The following is a 22,275-nucleotide window of genomic DNA, read 5'->3' on the forward strand; positions in this document are numbered from 1 at the left end:
GGTCAATAACTCTACTGGGTGTTTTTATAGACCACCCAATAGTAACAGGGACATCCAGAAGCAGACAGGGAGACAGATTCTGGAAAGGTGTAATAATAATAGAGTTGTTGTGGTGGGAGATTTTAATTTTCCAAATATTGATTGGCATCTCCCTAGAGCAAGGGGTTTAGATGGGGTGGAGGTTGTTAGATGTGTTCTGGAAGGTTTCTTGACACAATATGTAGATAAGCCTACAAGAGGAGAGGCTGTACTTGATCTGGTACTGGGAAATGAACCTGATGAACCTGGTCAGGTTCAAATCTCTCAGTGGGAGAGCATTTTGGAGATAGTGATCACAATTCTCTCTCCTTTACCATAGCATTGGAGAGGGATAAGAACAGACAAGTTAGGAAAGCGTTTAATTGGAGTAAGGGGAAATATGAGGCTATCAGGCAGGAACTTGGAAGCTTAAATTGGGAACAGATGTTCTCAGGGAAAGATATGGAAGAAATGTGGCAAATGTTCAGGGGATATTTGCGTGGTGTTCTGCATAGGTACGTTCCAATGAGGCAGGGAAAGAATGGCAGAGTACAGGAACCATGGTGTACAAAGGCTGTTGAAAATCTAGTCAAGAAGAAAAGCTTACAAAAGGTTCAAAAAACTAGGTAATGATAGAGATCTAGAAGATTATAAGGCTAGCAGGAAGGAGCTTGAGAAGAAAATTAGGAGAGCCAGAAGGGCCATGAGAAGGTCTTGGCTGACAGGATTAAGGAAAACCCCAAGACATTCTACAAGTATGTGAAGAGCAAGAGGATAAGAAGTGAAAGAATAGGACCAATCAACTGTGACAGTGGAACAGTGTGTATGGAACTGGAGGAGACAGCAGAGATACTTAATTAATATTTTGCTTCAGAATTCACTACAGAAAAGGATCTTGGTGATTGTAGGGATGACTTACAGGGACGTGGAAACCATAGAAAGAGTGCAGAGGGGAGTCACAAGGATGTTGCCTGGATTGGGGAGCATGCCTTACAAGAATAGGTTGAGTGAACTTGGCCTTTTCTCCTTGGAGTGACGGAGAATGAGAGGTGACCTGATAGAGGTGTATAAGATAATGAGAGGCACTGATTATGTGGATAGTCAGAGGCTTTTCCCCAGGGCTGAAATGGCTAACACACAAGGGCACTGTTTTAAAGTTCTTGGAAGTAGGTACAGAGGAGATGTTAGGGGTAAGTTTTTTACACAGAGAGTGGTGAGTGCATGGAATGGGCTGCCGGTGATGGTGGTGGAGGTGGGTCTTTTAAGAGACTCCTGGATAGGTACATGGAGCTTAGAAAAATAGAGGGCTATGGGTTACCCTAGGTAATTTCCAAAATAAGTACATGTTTGGCACAGCTTTGTGGGCCGAAGGGCCTGTATTGTGCTGTAGGTTTTCTGTTTTCTATGATAATCATTAAGACAGCTCACCCTGCTCTTCTTGGGCGCTGGTATAATTGCTGTAGGTTTTCTATGTTTCTATGCTTTTAAGGAGTCTTTATCTCGTGTTCTTGTCATTTATTGCTATTTATTTATATTTGCATTTGCAGAGTTTGCTGTCTTCTGCACTCTGGTTGATCTTTCATTGACTGAGTGTAGCTTAAAGAACAAGAAACACTAGCTGGGGAATGTGTTTGCCCTCCTGCATCCCAAAATTCTGAATTGACCAAACCAAAATTCCCAATACCGATGCAACGATTTGTCAATGAACTTGAAATTAATGCGTTGGCTGCAGACCCAATTTTTTATTATGGGGTTATGCCGTTTCCTTCTGAAACAAATCTATGTTGCTTACGAAAATGAAAATCCCAGTTGATAATAAATTATTCTGCTGATTTGGAACTTGTGCAGAAAGTAATGCTCCTTCCATCAATCTGACTTGAGTGCCTGAACTTTGTTGAATGTATCTGAAGTGTTCTGTTTATCTTTTGTCTCGGAGGCACATATTTCAGAACTGACTGGCTTGACTTGCTTCCAAGTCTCCGAACGGCTTTCAGCTCAGCGCCTCCTCGACTTCACAGGCTTTATCTTCAGCGGTCTCGGTGTCATTTTTCAAATCCTTCCACACTCTCATTCTGTCAGGCTTCAGTGGCTTAAACGGTTTCGTCCGAACAATCTTCCCTTACTCCCTGGAGGTCAATCTTTCAGCCGCAGTGAGACTGACCTTTGCCTCCCTGTCTCCTTTTCTCTCTCTCAGTAATTTAAAAGATCTCATGGCGATAGCTCCGAAAGTAGTGGAGGTATATCGCTTGGTCTAGCTAGTTACCTCATGATCTCACCGCAAATGCTTTGCTGTTTGTCGGTTCCTGCCCCGCACAGATTATCGATCACATTTCTAAACGGGGGGTGGCACGGTAGTGTAGCGGTTAACACAATGCTTTAAAGTAAAGGTGGCCTGGGTTCAATTCCCGCTGCTGCCTGTAAGGAGTTTGTACGTTCTCCCCCGTGACCGCGTGGGTTTCCTCCGGGTGCTCCGGTTTCCTCCCACAGTCCAAAGACGTACCGGTTGGTAGGTTAACTGGTCATTGTAAATTACCCTGTGATGGGGCCAGGAATAAATCAGGGGATTGCTGTGTGGCACAGTAGGGCCGGGAGGGCCTATTCTGTGCTGTAGCTCAATAAATAAATAACCAAACAAACAATAACTGCACTGAGGTGTCTTAACTTTCTTATAGCCAGGGGTGGTAGTGGGGACATGGGGCTCCCGGCCTTCACGTGTGGCTTAGCTACTAAGCCCGTCGGAACCACTTCTACTGATAGGAGAAGGGGCAAAGGCGGGTTACTGGTGCCTTAAACCCAGTCGCTTTGGGCAGATGGGGCTCGTCAGCTGTGGTTGGCCGCATCTAGGAGATGGGAAGCTCTGATCTCAAACCTCTGCTGCCTTGCAGTCATACTCACTCACTCGGAACTAAATCCCAGAGCTGGAATTCCTAAGGCAGTCCTATGTTGAGTCCAACGCTGACTGGCAACTCCTGCGACGGCGCTGGTGCCGAACTGTATCGGTCTCTGCTGTTGCTTGGGGTTCATCAGCTGCGTGGACAGGGGGAGCTTGCTACACGGGCAACAGCTTGCTCTCCATATCGTACTGTCCGGACTTGCGTATCACGAAGACAGCTGGGACGCGACCAGCGGAGGACCTCGACTGCACCACAGAGGACAGGCCCTCACTGGCTGGGGCGTGCGACAGTGCGGTTCAAAGGTCATTTTCAATTGTGCCTTTTATAAAAAAAAAAAACACCGGATGCTTCTTCACACTGCTCGTATTTTTCTATCAGTCTCTCCCTCTGCCGTTGGTAATAAGTTGCCCCTGCTACCCGGGTGAGGGGCAGAAATCGTGTGAGTTGGTGAGACGTGGGGAGATTAAAACTGGCTTAGTGTGAATGGGTACCCAAAGGTTAGCATACGTTCTTTGGGCTGATGGGCCTGATTCAGCATTGTATGACTCTCGGAGTCTATGTTTGTACCTCATACGGACTTGCTCATTATGCCGCTGGCGGTTAGGGCGGCAGTGAAGGTCCTCCATCTCTGGTGGTTCTCCGGGCTTCCTTCATCGTGTCAGCAGCCTCCTCCGTCAGTCACGCAGGCCCCAGCCGGATTCAGGTATTCAGGAATACCCTCGCACTCAGATTTGGAAGGATTGCTGCTTCTGTAGCAATTTTGTTTGACGAGTCAGGGCGGGCTGGACCCCCTGAACCTGGAGGACCGGTGGACCGCCCTTAGTCTGACCTCTACCCTTTGACCTGTTTGTCATGGGTGACCCGACCAAGAGCCGAAGTACAAGACCCCGACTCCGGCCAAAGTAGCTCACCGGATCATTGAGGCACGCAACCCTCCAAACCCTACGACAAGGTTGTGATCCTCTTGGAGGATTTCATATATACAAGTGCAGTTAAGTGAAAATCTTGACTAAAAGAAAATAAGTATTTTACCGGGAATAAATTCAGAGTAAATCCAGAGACAATCTTGGGAATGTTGTACTCTTTAGAAATATCATTTGATAAAATCTACACGTCATCTCCTCCTACTCCCTTTACGTCACATCATTTTCAGTGGGTATCGTTACATTCCACAGAAAACAACATAACACATGTTTAAGGTCATGTAGTGCCCAGGGGGATTCAGAATAAAAGGGTTAATCAGAGCTGATATGGTTCCTGGTGGTGAGTGTAAACACGCTGATCACGCACGGTGGGGTGTCGTGACCTTGTTGCTGTAACCCAAACCTTATTGCACATTTACAGCCTGCTGCTCCACTCCGAATATTCCTAGGCTTTGTGCCACGGGCTGGAAAGAACCAGTGGAAAGACAGATGGACACATGTCATATCCCAGTTTCATCCGAAGTTGGGCACAAACATCAGCAGCTAACTTCTCTTGAAATGTTGAATTCATTGGGTCATTGTCTGTGTTTCCATCTTCTGATTTCAACGTGGTTTAAAAATGCCTCATCATGTTGAAACCATTGAAATATATTCACAGCTTCCCTTTTTTAGTGGAGCCATAGGGAGAGATAAAGCACTGAAACAGACCCTTCGGCCCAACACGTCTGTGCTGGCTGCCAAGCACCAACTTACACTCATCATCATTATGTGCCGTGTCGTATGACATCATCATCATGTGCCATGACGTAAAACATGGGTGATCATAGTCTCGTGACCATGATTGTTCTTGGCAAATCTTTCTACCGAAGTGATTTGCCATTGCCTTCTTCTGGGCAGTGTCTTTACAAGACGGGTGACGCCAGCCGTTAGCGATACTCTTCAGAGATCGTCTGCCTGGCGTCAGTGGTCGTATAACCAGGACTTGTGATGTACACTAGCTGCTCATATGGCTGTCCACCACCTGCTCCCATGGCTTCACGTGACCCTAATCGGTAAACCAGGGTCACCAGCATTGTAAAGCATTTTGCTAACTGCTACGTCACCCTGCCCCTTCTTGAAAATGTGAGGTACTGTCATTGAAAGTTCAAAGTTCAAAGTAAGTTTATTGTCAAAGTGCATATATATCACCATATACAACCCTGAGATTCATTTTCTTGTGGGCATACTCAGTAGGATAATAACCATAATAGAATCACTGAAAGACTGCACCAACTTGGGTGTTCAACCAGTGTGTAAAAAAAACAAAGATTTGCAAATACAAAAAGAAAGAAATAATAATATTAAATAAATAAGGAATACATATCAAGAGCATGAGGTGAAGAGCCCTTGAAAGTGAGTCCATAGGTTATGGTAACACTTCAATGATGGGGCAAGTGAAGCTGAGGTAAGTGAACCCCTTTGGTTCAGGAGCCTGATGGCTGAGGGGTAATAACTGTTCCTAAACAGAGTGCTGTGAGTCCTGAGGCTCCTGTACCTTCCTCCTGATGGCAGCAGCAAGAAGAGAGCATGGCCTGGGTGGTGGGGGTCCCTGATGATGAATGCTGCCTTCCTGCAACAGCATTCCATGTAGATGCGCTCAATGGTGGGGAGGGTCTTGCCCCTGATGGACTGGGCTGTATCCATCACTTCTTGTAGGATTTTCCATTCAAGGGAATTGGTGTTTCCGTACCAGGCTGTGATGCAGACAGTCAGTATACTCTCCACCACACATCTATAGACATTTGTCGAAGTTTCAGATGTCATACCAAATCTTCGCAAACTCCTAAGGAAGTAGAGGGCACCACCGTGCTTTCTTCGTAATTGCAATTACGGTCCTCTGAAATGATAACACCGAGGAATTTAAATTTGCTGACCCTCTCCAACTCTGATCCTCTGATGAGGACTGGGGCATGGATCTTCAGTTTCTTCCTCCTGATGTGTATAACAGGGTGGAGACTGGGAGATTGTTGGCCTGTGCTAGGCAAGTCTGGAATTAGGAGTCGTATGACCCGAAACGCAGTTTCTTTCAATTTGACCTGTTGGACCGTATCTAGGTCAGGGACACAAGAAACTGCAGATAGTGGAATCCGGGCAACAAAGCACCTGCTACAGGAACTTCAAAAGCAAACACGAGGAAATCTACAGATGCTGGAAATTCAAGCAACGCACACAAAATGCTGGTGGAACGCAGCAGGCCAGGCAACATCTATAGGGAGAAGCACTGTTGACGTTTCGGGCCGAGACCCTTCGTCAGGACTAACTGAAAGGAAAGGTAGTAAGAGATTTGAAAGTAGGAGGGGGAGGGGGGAAATGGGAAATGATAGGAGAAGACCTGAGGGGGTGGGGTGAAGCTGAGAGCCAGAAAGGTGATTGGCAAAAGGGATACAAAGCTGGAGAAGGAAAAGGATCATGGGACGGGAGGCCTAGGGAGAAAGAAAGGGGTTTAAAAAGACAGAGGACAGTGGTGGTAGAGGGGAATTGGTTAGGTCTGGAATCCAAAAAAAAACGGAGAGCTTTGAGACCCTCCTGGTGGGGGATGGAGGTATATAGGGACTGGACGTCCGTGGTGAAAATAAGGCGGCGGGGGCCAGGGAACTTAAAATCATTGAAAAAATTCAAAACGTGAGAAGTGTCACGAACATAGGTGGGAAGGGATTGAACAAGGGGGGTTAAAACAGTGTCAAGGTATGCAGAAATGCATACCTTTCTTTCTCCATATGCCTCCTGTCCCATGATCCTTTCCCTTCTCCAGCTCTGTATCCCTTTTGCCAATCACCTTTCTGGCTCTCAGCTTCACCCCACCCCCTCTGGTCTTCTCCTAACATTTCACATTTCCCCCTCCCCCTCCTACTTTCAAATCTCTTACTATCTTTCCTTTCAGTTAGTCTTGATGAAGGGTCTCAGCCCGAAACGTCGACAGTGCTTCTCCCTATAGATGCTGCCTGGCCTGCTGCGTTCCACCAGCATTTTGTGTGTGTGTTGTTAACGTCGACAGTGCTTCTCCCTATAGATGCTGCCTGGCCTGCTGCGTTCCACCAGCATTTTGTGTGTGTTGTTGTTAACGTTGACAGTGCTTCTCCCTATAGATGCTGCCTGGCCTGCTGCGTTCCACCAGCATTTTGTGTGTGTGTTGTTAACGTCGACAGTGCTTCTCCCTATAGATGCTGCCTGGCCTGCTGCGTTCCACCAGCATTTTGTGTGTGTTGTTGTTAACGTTGACAGTGCTTCTCCCTATAGATGCTGCCTGGCCTGCTGCGTTCCACCAGCATTTTGTGTGTGTGTTGTTAACGTCGACAGTGCTTCTCCCTATAGATGCTGCCTGGCCTGCTGCGTTCCACCAGCATTTTGTGTGTGTTGTTGTTAACGTTGACAGTGCTTCTCCCTATAGATGCTGCCTGGCCTGCTGCGTTCCACCAGCATTTTGTGTGTGTTGCTACAGAAACTTGGTGGATCTGGCAACATCTGCAGAGGGAAAGAGACAATTGATGTTTTGGGTCTTCATTAGAACTCTTTTATTCAACATTCACTGCTCCCCCTTGAATGGTGGCCCTCCCTCGCCCTCCCTGCCTCAGTGCATCTGCTCTTCCTCCTGACCCTGATGTCTCTGGACAGCCCCTTCCCAAGCACCTAGCCCGCTTGCTGCACTCTGATGCCCCTCCTGTGCCCCTTTGCCTCACCCAACCTCCAGGTAAACCGGACCAGAGGTCAACCTCCTTAAGCAACACACACAGAATTAAACTTCAATTTCTCTAACTTCTGGTCATGTCTCTCCCTCCCCCTTCTCTCTTTTACCATTCTCCATTCTGGATCTCCTCTTTGTCCTTCTCCAAATCTGCCCATCACCTCTGATGCCCCTCCTCCTTCTCTGGTCCTCTCCTATCAGATGTCTTTTTCTTCAGCCCATTGCCTCTTCCACCTATCACCTCCCAGCTTCTCACTTTATCCCGCTCCCCTCACTACCTACCTTCACCTTCCCCTGTTCACACCTGTCACCTGCCAGCCTGTATTCCCTCCCTTCCCTCGCCTTCTGATTCTGGCTTCTTCCCCCTTCCTTTCAATGATTAAGGGTCTCAGCTTGTCAACTGCTTAACTTACAGCTGAGACCGGAGGTGAGGGTGGGGCCGGTTTTCGCTTGCTCTTCCGCGATGTTCGCTCCTCTCTCCATGCCGCAGAGGCTGTGAACTGCTCCCGCTGCTAAGCACTTTGTGTCTGCGAGGTTTGTGGGGCTTTGCCCCACTGTATGTTGAACTGAGACCGAGGCTTTGGGCCTACTCGGGGGATTTGGGTCTATGGACTCAATCTGGTTCAAAATGCTGTTCGCACAATTTGTGTTTTTTCTGCACATTGATGTTGGTCTTTCTCTTTTTTAATTGGGTTCTTTTCGGTTTCTTGTCTTGTGGCTGCCTGTAAGCAAACAAATCTCAAGATTGTATTATTTACACACACTTTGATAATAAACGTACTTTGAAACCCTTCCATAGATGCTGCCTGACTTGTTGAGTTCCTCCAGCATTTTGTGTGGGTCACGTAAGATTTCCAGCATCTGCAGAATCTCTCATGGCCAACCTACCGAGTTTAGCTTCGTCAGGGGTATAAGCACGACTCAGTCAGCAAGAGTTCAGGCCTCAGTCACAATTAAAAACTAAAGCAACCGCTACCAGTGTAATCACACCGAGCCCACGCTCCACTCAGGCGCACTAGGCTTTCTAAGCAGTAACTTCAAGCTCTGAAGCATGGGAGAATGAGGGGAGATCTCATAGAAATACACAAAATTATGAACACAAGAGATTGTGGAGAAGCTGGAAACCTTGAGCAGGCCACACAAAATAGGAACCGGGCAAGCCCAGCAGGATCTATGCCAGGGTTTCCAAACCTGGAGATGCAAAACTGCATCTGTAACTTCACTGATGACACCACTGCTGCTGGTCGAATCTCATATTCTGATGAGGAGGCGCGTAGGAGCGAGGTAGGCTGGCTGACTGAGTGGTGTTGGAACGGCAACCTTGCACTCAGTGGAATGATTATGGACTTCTGGAAGGGGAAATTGAGAGAATACACACCATTCCTCATTGAGTGACCAGCAGTGGAAAGGGTGAGCAGCTTCAAGTTCCTGGGCGTCTACATCTCAGTGCACCTATCTGGGCCGACATATTGATGCAATCAGTAGAAGGCATATGCGTGGCTATATTTCATTAGGAGTTTGAGGAGATTTGGTATGTGACCAAAGACTAGTGAATTTCTACAGATTTATCACAGAAAGTATTTCGACTGGTATTGGGACTATGATGTGCAGGAGATTGTAGACTCATTCAGCTCCTACACTTTCAAAAGCCTCCCTACCATCGAGGAAGCCTTTGAAAGATGGTGCCTCAAGAATGCAGTATCCATCGTGAAAGACTCTTCAGCTTGAAACAGCTTGGCCGTTCTCCTCTGACCTCTCTCGTTAAGAAGGCGATTTTGCTCACAGAACTGTCGCTCACTGGATGTTTTTTTCTTCCGTTTTTCATGCCATCAACAGCGTAGAGGCTGTTGTGCATCAAAATACCAGGAGATCAGCACTTTCCTGAGATACTCAAACCACCCTGTCTGGCACCAGTGGTCAAAGTCAAAGCCGCTTAGATCACATTTCTCCCCCATTTTGATGTTTGGTCTGAATGGCAGCTGAAACATCTTGACTATATCTGCATGCTTTTATGCATTAAGTTTCTGCCATGCGATTGGCTGATCTGATATTTGTATTAACAGGCAGGTCCTCAGGTGTACCTAATAAAGTGATCACTGAGTGTAGGTCAGTCTCAGTTGATTCCACAACTTTAATCTCAATTGACTTCCTCACCACAACAGCCCCGTCAATTTCCCGCCCGCTTTCTGAAGCCATTCATCAATTTGCTCTTGCCCCGTGGAGATCTCTCTTCAAAGGTCTTTTTGTTGTTTCTGAAAACCCTCCTCAGACCTTCATAGTGAGGGTCCCTGTTCCCAACTCGTCCACTACCTTTGAATGTCTGGTTCCAGCTGAGTAAGGTGACATCCATCATTAACGATCCTCACCATTCGGGACACACCGCCTTCTCATTACTACCATCGGGTTAGGAGCCTGAAGACGTATGCCCGAAGTTTTAGAAGCAGCTACTTCCCCTGATTATTGTTTGTTTAGTTATTTATTTATGGTAACTAAAAGTAATTTTTTTAACATCTTACATTATACTGCTGCCACAAAACAACGTATTTCATGATATATATCAGTGATGATAAAGCTGATTTTGATTCTGATTCTCTGTAAGGTCAGTGTGGATCTATGGATAAATCTGCTCTATACTAGGCTGGAGAATTTGGCTTCATGTTCACCACAGACTGAAATCTCTAAGGTTAGGGTCAATCAAATAGATAAACGTATCTCAAGGTTGTATAATGCCTGCATACTTTAATAATAAATGTACCCTGAACTTTGAACAGATTAACTCAGAACTTAACTGAATGCCCTGGTTAATTGGTTCCAAAATGGAAACGGGAAAACAAATCAGAAAGTTGGAAACTCAGCTAACTCCATTGTGGGCACTAGCCTCCCCACCATCTTTCAAAAGGCATCATCCATCATTAAGGAGCCCTATCACCCAGGACATGCCCTCTTCTCATTGCTACTATCACCTTACTGTTACGAAAGACCTACATTACAGTACAGGAGCCTGAACGCACACACTCAGTGATTCAGGAACAGATTCTTCCCCTCCGACATCAGATTTCTGAATGGACAATGAACCCATGAACGCCACCTCAGTATTTTCCCTCTCTTTTAACACTACTTATTGAATTGAATTTTTATTTTTAATCTGTACTTCTTACTTTACTTCATAGTTTTTATTAATCATCATCACCATCATTATGTGCTGTGTTGTATGACGTGGGCGATCATGATCTTTGACCATGATTGTTCTTGGCAAATTTTTCTATAGAAGTGGTTTGCCATTGTTTTCTTTTGGGCAGTGACTTGACAAGACGGGTGATCCCCAGGCATGATCATTACTCTTAAGAGATTTCCTGGTGTTGGTGGTCACAGAACCAGGACTTCTGATCTGCACCAGCTGCTCATACGACCATCCACCTCCCACTCCTGTGGCCTCACTTGACCCTGTTTGGAGGGGCCGGCTAAGCAGGTGCTACCCCTTTCCAAAGAGTGACCTGCAGGCTAGCGGAGGCAAGGAACTTCTTACACCTCCTTTGGTAGAGACGTATCTCCACCCTGCCACCCAATTATTTTTATAACCCCGCCACTAATTTATTATTATGTATTACAAAGTACTGCTGCTGCAGAACAACAAATTTGATTATATATGGCAGTGATATTAAACTTGATTCCAACTCTGATTCTGATTCTGATTCTGGTTGTGTCGTCTCTGAAAGTTAGCTAATCCTGTAATAACTCTTTACTTTGCTGGTAGTAGCTGAACATGTGAGGCTGAAATGCTGGCTTCCAGCTGCTTGCATGATGTCATTAATATGGAAGTAGTTCCCTCATCAATCGATACTTGCATTTTCACCACAACCATCGTGAATTAAATGTGAATTGTCATTGTGCACAGTCTGAAGGAAATCCTCACCCCATGCTTGATCTTTCCATGTTGGAACAAGCGATTTTGATATTGCTGTCGCATGAACAAAGGCACCAGAGAGAGAAGTACTGGTAGATATGAAATAGTCTCTTTACTCAACCAAATGAGACACAGCAGGTATCATATTGAGACCCTTTCTGAGGAAAAAGGCTGCTTGATCCAACACTACATGGCAGTTTACATGCTAAAGATCAGAGGACAATTCCATATTTACAATGCATCCATAATGCTTTATTTGAAATGTACACAACCTTCACATCTCTAGGAGACGCACCCACACTAAAGACACACAAGTAAATTTAAATCAGCATTAACTGAGGTTCATGGTTCTTAGCTGCATTTTAAATTTAATCTACAGTCCATATTCAGATCTGAAGGATGGTGGCTGAATTAATTTGTTATGTGCTCTAATATCAAAAACACCCTAACAGATATCATAAACAATGATTCAAACTATCGTTGAGAGTTTCACTGTTGCACTGGGAAGATGCATTAATGGAAGATGAAACACAAAAGATCCAAAGTACATTTATTATTAAAGTATACAACCCTGAGATTTGTCTTCACACAGACAGCTGTGGAACAAAGAAAGCTGTTCAAAGTAAACATTAACCTCTCCTCTACATGCAGAAAAATGGTGCAAACTGCAAAAAAGACAAGTAAAATCTATACCTATCTATACACTACTAAAACTCTCATGTCATGTTCTGTTTGTCTGTCTGTGACCGCCAATTAGCACAAATGGTGCATTACAGCATCACTTTTTTTGGCTTTGTCGACTTAAAATGCGCTAACTTACAGAATGCAGGCGAAGTTTATGGTTATATATTTGTATAAAATTGCTCACTCACCAAAATCAACAGCCCCGCTTTCACCCGAGAGCCGATCCACCATCATGGAAATCGGGATGCGACACCACGACGCGTGCGCACGGCCAGCCTCAGCAGCGACACCAAGCGGAGCAAAAGGGCAGGTCAGGGCAGCTCTATTTCGATTCTCTCAAAGGGTGCCCCAATGGGTCACCCCGTTGTCTAGTAAACCACAAAATTGAATGAGGCTAAGCATGTTCAGTTCAACTCCGTTCAGTTCAATCTAACGCTGTGTTGTTTATTATCTGTCGGTCACCCAATCAAGATCTCCTAAAATAGTAACAAAAAAACGGACGGGCCAGAATCCAGAAACACATCATAACATAACAAACAGAATCCAAATCACAAACCACATTGATTAAACCTTGCCCAAGACCCAGGACTCTGGCACCACCCTCTGACAGCATCAAGGGAGATGGAGAGACCATTTGAATGCAGGGACCTACTTCTGGGAGCAGTGAGGGAGAGAGAGAACAGCACATGCAGACACCTTCCTTAGGCAGCAGCGAGCGAGAGCCTTGGTCGCCTTCTGCTCTCGCCTCGATGATTTCAATCTTTCTCAATGCTTCAATCAGCAAGAAGTGGAGTTGGTCGTGGGCTCACAGCCTGTCCAGGTTTCTTGGCTTGTGTTACATACCCCGTGGGTATCTTGTGACTGTCTTATGACCATGATGTAATTGAGTATCTGGTGAGCATGATGTAATGGTCTTGTGATGGTGGAGTGATGTATTTTCCCGCCAGTGTGAGGTCACATGATATAATTTTCCCGCCAGTGTGAGGTCATGTGATGGCCTGTTCCAACAGGTGTAAAACAGGGAAAGCCTGCTGTGATGTGGGAGTTTTTGCTGGGACATCGTTTAAGTCGTCCGTTACTCTGTTATGCTGCGTATTTGGTTTCATGACGCAGTTTTGTTTTAAAGTGGAGTTTTACTTTCTATCTTAAGTCTCAAAGGTTATTACCAGCAGTTTGCCAAACGCTGCCAGGTTTGGTTTGATCTACCTTTGCAATTCAGTTGGAGAGTGAAGAATTTATCGAAGTACGAAAACCCGAAGGATCGAGTAAAGTTGGTGTAGTCGACGGTAATACAGGATTGACCTTATTGGATCTTTGTTCAGGAAATAGTAACCTGCATCTGAGATAGCCCCTGCATCGTAAGAGCAGAAAGTGTTAGACGCAGTGTTATTCGCCAAGGAAAAGGTCAGTTCCTTTAAGCCGTTTTAATTTCCTTCATTGAAAATCCTTCAAGCACGGCATATTTCGGCTAGGATCAGCAGTAATGTCACGTCGTCGAGGAACTTGTTACTTCAGGAAAGTCTCTCCCAATTGACTGTATAAATCATTAGGACTTTCTCATTTATCACTTTAAGAACTGTGTTCGCATTTATCGCTTTAAGAACTGTTCGGGTTGCTGAATAGCAGTTAACTTCCAGTTAAGTTAGTCGTTTGTTTACTTTTCATTTCTATTGAGCAGAGTTTAATAAATGTTTATTTGTTTATTAAAAAAAACCCTGTCTCAATTCTATATTCATCATTGCCGTATCGTAACACATGGAACACACTCGGAGAAAGCAAAGCGTGGTCACTCAATCGGCCTGAATGTAGATCACAGGTTCCAATGGTAGCAAAACCACATTTGAAAGTAAAAGAAGTGAAGGAAATCCTTTTGGGAACCATCTGGAGAACATTGCCCTTGGTTGCATTGCTTGCTAGCGCTGTCTTCTTCAGAAAATTGAACGGGGGGGGGGGGTGTCAGATATTTCCAACTATTTATTTTGATGGGTGGGCATCACATACAGTACTCTACTCCCAGCGCTGTGGAACTTCAATGTACCTGAACAGAAGCTGGCCTGAGTTCTTTCCTCCTTGATGGCTGGGCCAGCATCTACCTCACATACTCCGCCACCAGCATCGTGGAATTCCGAATGTGACTGAGCACAAGTTAGCCTGCACTCTTTCCCCCCGCTATGACAGTGAATGCTTTGGAGAACACTTAATTTAAATTGAAGCACTTTTCAAAATCCCGATTGAATGGGAAGTTGCATGCATGCTAGTTTATTTTTACATGGGAGCAAAAAAAAGGTAAGGAACTGCTTTTGTTCAATTTATGAGAAAGGCTTTGGTCTTATGCCCCAGTGCTAATGAGGGAAACCTGCTGCAGAAAAAACCAATCCATTTCCTCTAGTTCATAACTAGAGAGCATAAATTTAGTTCTTCGGAGTTGGTGAATCTGAGGTCATTTTTGATCAGAACCGTCATAAAACATAGCAGCACCTTCTTTAGGAACGTGTGAGGATTCAACATGACATCTAAAGCTTTGACAAACTTCTATAGATGTGTAGTGGAGAGGATATTGACTGGCTGCATCACAGCCTGGTGTGAAAACACTAATACCCTTAAATAGAAAATCCCACAAAAAGTAGTGGATACAGCCCAGCCCATCACAGGTAAAGCCCTCCCCACCATTGAGCACATCTACACAAAACGCTGTCGTAAGAAAGCAGCATCCATCATCAGAGATCCCCACCACCCAGGCCGTGCCGTCTTCTCACTGCTGCCATTAGGTAGGAGGCACAGGAGCCTCAGGACTGACACCACCAGGTTCAAGAACAGCTACTACCCCTCAATTATCTGGCTCTTGAACAAAAAGCGAATAACTACACTCATCTATTGAGATGTTCCCACAACCGATTATCTCACTTTAAGGACTCTTTATCTCATGTTCTTGTTATTTATTGCTATTTATTTCATTTTTGTTTGCCCAGTTTGTTGTCTTCTGCACTCTGTTTGATTTTCCTTGGTCCTGTTATAGTTTCTATCCCATAGATTTATTGAGTATTTCTTTATTAATTTTTTTTCAGCATGGCGTGGGCCAATGGCCCTTCAAGCATGATGCCCAACAATCCCCCGATTTAACCCTAGCCTAAACACAGGACAATTTACAATGATCAATTAACCTACCAACCAGTACGTCTTTGGACTGTGGAAGGAAGCTGGAGCGCCCAGAGGAAACCCACACGGTCACGGTACAAACTCCTTACAGCCCGCGGCAGGAAATGAACCCCGGGTCGCCTGATCTCGGGGTTGCGTATGGTGACATATATGTTGTTTGATAATAAAATTTACTTTGCACTTTGAAGGTAATAGTTTTTCTTATTGCAACACAGAAGGAAACTATTTGTTGCCAACTCTCAATACTCTTCCCTATCACCACTATATATATCACAAATATGTTACTCTGTACTTATAGAATCATAGAATTGGGCCAGTTTGTTGCATGTTGCCCATGCCAACTACTAGGTCCACCTTCCTCCAGAACAGGTTACCCATCCTTTTTTATGCCATGGACCCCCACCATTAACCGAGGGGTCCGTGGACCCCAGGTTGGGAACCCCTAGTCTAGAACGTATAATATAGAACATAAGTAATGCCCTGGTTAAGATTTTTACTGCTATGCTGTAGGTATTTCATTTTAGCAGTTTTGTAAGAGCAGTCTGTTTTGCTTTCAGCCTGTTTGGGTCTGAGCTGAGGCTTTGTTGTTCAACTTAGGAATGTGGCGTCAGCCAGTCAGGATGGTGGAACTGGGAGAACATTGAGTGGAGAGGTTTTGTGAGGGACGCGGGGGTCGCGGGCTTTTTTTTGGAGGACAGCTGGGAGAAGATAGAAGGGGAGGTGGCCGAGGGTGTTGTCCCTGTTGCACAAGGTGCTTTGTGCAGATGAATGGCTTCAAGGAGGATGGACCAATACTCCCGTAGGAGAGACCGTTTGTTCCAGATTTCGACTGACATTCAGAAGGTGATGTATGCTCTCACGCAGACTGAGGGTCTAGCATGTAAGTTACAGACAACTTCAAGGTGAACTCCACCTTACATGCACATTTGACTGTTTAATTATAATGGCCCCTTTTTGTTTTTCTTTCTTTCTTTACTAATTCTTCAGTTAAGTTAATGTTCATATAAACTTCCTTTATAACTGTATGCAGTGTACGATCTGTTATTTCTTGCTGACGGGCAATTGCAGGGGAGCAATAAATCACACAGCATTCACACGGATTTGGCGGCACCGAAGTTGCAGACACCCTAGAGGTACGAAGCCTGAGAAAGGCGGGTTTCTCGCCGTGGAGTCTCGTGGCTGCTAGCGAGGGGCTGACGAGCTGCATTTCGAAATCAGACTAATCCTTTCTGCCTGCAATGACCCAAGTCCTCCCTGGTAGCACCCACAAAATGCAGGAGGGACTCAGCAGGCCAGGCAAAGTCCACGGAAATGAACAAATAATCGATGTTTCGGGCAAGACCCTTCTTCGGGACTGGAACATCTACACGTTCATGTACCCGTCGGGAAACCTCGTGAGCACCACCCCTGGAAAAACATTCCGGACACCCACTGCTCTCTGTAAAAAAAACTTGCTCCATACGTCCCCTTTAAAACTTCTCATTCTTTTAACTTAAAGCCACGCCTAAAGTGTTGAACACTTCAAAGATCAAAGTTCAAAGTAAGTTTTATTATTTGAAGAATATTTCTGGTCAGGTGGTGGTGTGTTCTGATGCAGCGGCCTCTCAGGGGGCAAACCAAAGCTGTTTTTTTTGTCTTGGTTAAATGACTTCTTTATGGTAGCAACTTGGTGTTTGGCTCCAAGAGCTTCGGGTGCTGCATGCCTGCTCCATCAGTGAGTTGCTTGTTGGTTGGAGTAGCTGGACTGGGTGTTGGTGGAACTTGCCTGGGGTTGGAGGAGCTGGACTGGACATTGGAGGAGCCGGGCTTGGTGCAGACCATGTTGCTGCCTGCTGCAAGGGGCATTGGAGGCATTGGGGGTCGGTGTGTGAGGGCGGCGTGCTGTGTGGCCATGGATAGTCGTCCTGGACATTTCTCTTGTGATTACAACACCCTGTTAGACATTGATATTGTAAGATGCCATAGGTCTGTTCCCTTTGTTTGTGGCATGACAGACTGCGTGGCCTCTGTTGTGGTGAGGACTGCAGTCCAGGTGAGGATATAGTGTGGCATCTGTGTTCAGTTGGGTGGGGGGGCTGCCTTCTCCCATCAGTGCTGCCCTCCAGTGTTTGCTTGGTGGCATGACAGGTGCTGCTCTCCAGTGTTCGCTCGGTGGTATGACAGATGCTACTCTCCAGTGTTCGCTCGGTGGTATGACAGATGCTGCCCTCCAGTGTTCGCTCGGTGGTATGACAGATGCTGCTCTCCAGTGTTCGCTTGGTGGTATGACAGATGCTACCCTCCAGTGTTCGCTCGGTGGTATGACAGATGCTGCTCTCCAGTGTTCGCTCGGTGGTATGACAGATGCTGCTCTCCAGTGTTCGCTTGGTGGTATGACAGACGCTGCCCTCCAGTGTTCGCTCGGTGGTATGACAGATGCTGCTCTCCAGTGTTCACTCGGTGGAATGACAGGCTGGATTGCATGTGTCTGCGCACTGCCGAGAACTGTACCATCAATTTGTGTGGTACATCACTCAGGGACTTGGGTTGTGTAAGTATATATACTGTTTTCTTCGTGACTATGTTTTTTTTGCACACTATTTTGAATGTGCTGAGTATGTTTTGCATCTTGGCTCCAGAGGAACACCGTTTTGTTTGGCTGCATTCATGTATGGTTGAGTGATAATTAAACGTGAATTTGATTTGATTTGAATTTGAAGTACATTTATGTCGCTATATAGAACCCTGAGATTCATTTTCTTATGGGCATACTCAATAAATCTATAGATGAGAACCTAATGAGACTAGACGAGATAGAAATCCCAAATGTAATCGCAGATCGAACCAAAGTTGAACTGATGATTAGGCCCCAAACCCGAGTTCAGGTGCTCTTTAAATATCCAAATCTCGGCGCCAAAACTTGGCCGCCAATTAACGGAGCAGACCAGAATCTTTGAAGGGATTCTGCCAGCTACCCAAAATCTGAGAGTGTTGGAGCACCTAAGTCTTGGAAGGCTAGCACGGTCGGGTGTGTGTTGTAACAGAGAATAATCCCATTCAGTCTGGTCTCTCCTTATAACACAGCCCTCCATTCCAGGAAACATCTTGGTGAATATTTTCTGCACTCTCTCCATTGCTACTATGCCCTTTTGTAGTGTGGTGACCAGAAATTGTACACAGCACTCCAGGTGTGGATTAACCGGTGTTTTGTGCAAACAAAAATTTAATCTCTCTCATATACACATCAATTCCCCTTTGATTTTTTTTCAAATGGTGAATTTATTTATTTATTTATGGTGATTCATTATCTGTATGTGTTGCTCCAGATTTCCAACATTCGTAGAATTTCTCGTGATTTTGTTGTCATTCCTTTCTTCTAACATTCCTAAATTTCTTTTATTCCAATTGTACTCGTAGTGTGCTGAACGTAACAGTGGATCAGCAAATCACAAACAAGAGAAATTCTGCAGCCGCTGGAAATCCAGATCAACACACACTAAACGCTGGAGGAACTCAGCAGGTCAGGCAGCATCTATGGAGAAAATTAAACAGTCAATGTTTTAGGCCAAGACCCTTCTTCAGGGCATTATCAGAACAGTGGATATTATCTCCTAGTTACATGGTATAAAATTGACGTAGCGAAGAGTGCATATGCATACATTCTTAACAATTAAATTCCAGAACTGAGAACTAATGGATGCTAGCTTTTCTTAAATAAAAGTAACACCCACAAAATGCTGAAAGAACTCAGCAGGTTAGGCAGCATCCATAGAAATGAACAGTCACGTTTTGGGTCCAAGACCCTTCCAAAGTTCAAAGTAAATAAATTTTATTATCAGAGTACATATATGTCACTATATACGACCCTGAGATTCATTTTCCTGCAGGCATACTCAGCAAATCTATAGAATAGTAACTATAACAGGATCAGTGAAAGATCAACCAGAGTGCAGAAGACAACAAACTGAGCAAATGCAAATATAAATAAATAGCAATAAATAATGAGAACATGAGATAAAGAGTCCTTAAAGTGAGATCATTGGTTGTGGAAACATCTAAATGGATGGGCAAGTGGGTGTAGTTATCCCCTTTCGTTCAAGAGCCTGATGGTTGAGGGGTAGTAACTGTTCTTGAATCTGGTGATGTGAGTCCAGAGGCTCCTGTACCTTCTACCTGATGGCAGCAGTGAGAAGAGAGCATGGCCTGGGTGGTGGGGATCCCTGGCGATGGGTGCTGCTTTCCTATGGCGGCGTTTCATGTTGATGTGCTCAATGGTTGGGGTGGCTTTACCCGTGTTGTACTGGGCTGAATTCACTACCTTTCGTGGAATTCTCCATTCAAAGGAAGCCCTGAAGAAGGACCTCAGCCCAGTCTGCCGACTGCTTGCTCACGCTGCCTGTCCTGCTGAGTTCCTCCAGCACCATTTTGTGCGTGTTGCTTTGATTTCCAGAATCTGCTGAATCTCTCGTGTGCTTCTCTTAAATAATCCTGTTCACACCACTGTTACAAGATTAAACACTAGCAGAGCACACAGGCCTGTAAAGTGAATTATTCGGACCAAGTTACAATTGACATTGCAAAATCTGTAACACATGGTAAATTCTACAAAACAAAACGTTAATGAAAGTAAACAGGCAAGCTTGCACACAGCGAGACTCCCTCCCTTTCATGTTGCTTTTGATTAATGACAGTTTTCCTGGTGTTGGAAGACCTTTGGGAGCAGGAAGGCGCCTCTGGTTTGGAGTGGACAGATTGTACTTGCATTCCTCCAGTTAGTGAAAATGAAATCTGAAAGACCAATGTATCAGGGACTCTGTCATATTTCATATTCACATCAGAACTTGTTAGCATTTGATAATTGCCTTCATATGTGGGGCTTTCCTGACTCATTGTTAGTGCCATTTGCATCATGTATATGGACATCAGTAACAAATAGGGCTTATTTTAGTATGTCTAAGAAATCACTCTGATCCCTTCAGATTCTGCACAAACACATTTCGAAGCAATAACAGAGCCTTTTTCTTTCAGGGTGGATTAAGGGGTACAAATATGCAATCTGTTACTGGTTACTGGCTGGGAATGACAAGCTTTGTTGTAACAAACTTTTAGATGGCAAAGGCGGATACATGGCAATCATGGTCGATTATGGAACTGGGATCGTGTCTGCAACTCGCCGGTTCTGTGACACGTCACGTGCATTTACAGTTACGTTCCCCAGCATTAAGCTTCCAGGTTACTTTTATCTGCAGCATCACTGTTAACGCGTATTCTGGACTCAGGGTGTATAGCAAAATGTTAACTCCAGCAACCGATCCTTAGACCTGAATGCGGAGTGTAGATTAAATTTAAAATGCAGCTCCGGACAATAGCTTCCTCGAGCTGCGAACACCAGACCGTGCTGATGAACATTTTGGGTGTCCGGTGTGTGGGTGTGAATGTTATATGTAATTCAAAGGAAGCACAGTATATATATTGTAACTATAGAATGTTCCTTTGAAGTTTAGCATATAGAAGTCATGTAATATTGCTCCGAACAGGCCTCTTCCTCCAAAAGGGTCTCAATTTGAAGCTTGCTGCTCGTTTTTGTTGAATAAAACAGTTCTATATCCTCTAGCTTCAGTGTCTCTCCTGCAACTTTGCTCACGTTACTGAGCTAATTCTTGCAAGTTATTTTACCATTAGATTATCACAAAAGTTTGTTTTTTTATTGTGTGCCGTGTCGTGTGATGTGGGCGATCGTGGTCTTTCCATGACCATGATTGTTCTTGCCAAAGTTTTCTACAGAAGTGGTTTGCCATTGCTGTCTTCTGGGCGGTGTCTTTACAAGACGGATGACCCCCCCCCCCCCCACCAGCCATTATCAATACTCTTCAAAGACTGCCTGCCTGGTCACATAACCAGGACTTGTGATCTGCACACCAGCAGCTCATACGACCATCCACCATTATGCTGCCTCCATGGCTTCACGGGACCCTGATCGGGGGCCTAAGCAGGTGCTACACCATGCCCAAGGGTGACCTGCAGACCAGCGGAGGGAAGGAGCGCCTTACACCTCCTTTATAACCATATAACAATTACAGCACGGAAACAGGCCATCTCGGCCCTTCTAGTCCATGCCGAATGCTTACTCTCACCTAGTCCCACCTACCCGCACTCAGCCCATAACCCTCCATTCCTTTCCTGTCCATATACCTATCCAATTTTTTTTTTAATGACAATATAGAACCGGCCTCTACCACTTCTACTGGAAGCTCATTCCACACAGCTACCACTCTCTGAGTAAAGAAGTTCCCCCTCGTGTTACCCCTAAACTTTTGCCCCCTAACTCTCAACTCATGTCCTCCTGTTTGAATCTCCCCTACTCTCAATGGAAAAAGCCTATCCACATCAACTCTATCTATCCCCCTCATAATTTTAAATACCTCTATCAAGTCCCCCCTCAACCTTCTACGCTCCAAAGAATAAAGACCTAACTTGTTCAACCTTTCCCTGTAACTTAGGTGCTGAAACCCAGCTAACATTCTAGTAAATCTCCTCTGTATTCTCTCTATTTTGTTGACATCTTTCCTATAATTCAGTGACCAGAACTGTACACAATACTCCAAATTTGGCCTCACCAATGCCTAGTACAATTTTAACATTACATCCCAACTCCTATACTCAATGCTCTGGTTTATAAAGGCCAGCATACCAGAAGCTTTCTTCACCACCCTATCCACACGAGATTCCACCTTCAGGGAACTATGCACCATTATTCCTAGATCACTCTGTTCTACTGCATTCCTCAATGCCCTACCATTTACCATGTATGTCCTATTTTGATTAGTCCTACCAAAATGTAGCACCTCACACTTTGGTAGAGACACATCTCCACTTCACCACTCTATCACAAATGCTGAAGATTTATTTTTTTTTAAAGTGCGCCGGAAAGCCCGCACCTTTCAAGTAGTGTCTTGGGAGAGAGAAACAACATTGGTGTCTTGGGCTAATGGCTTT

This window comes from Hemitrygon akajei, chromosome 25 (assembly GCF_048418815.1).
Source record: "Hemitrygon akajei chromosome 25, sHemAka1.3, whole genome shotgun sequence".
Classification (NCBI taxonomy): Eukaryota; Metazoa; Chordata; class Chondrichthyes; order Myliobatiformes; family Dasyatidae; genus Hemitrygon; species Hemitrygon akajei.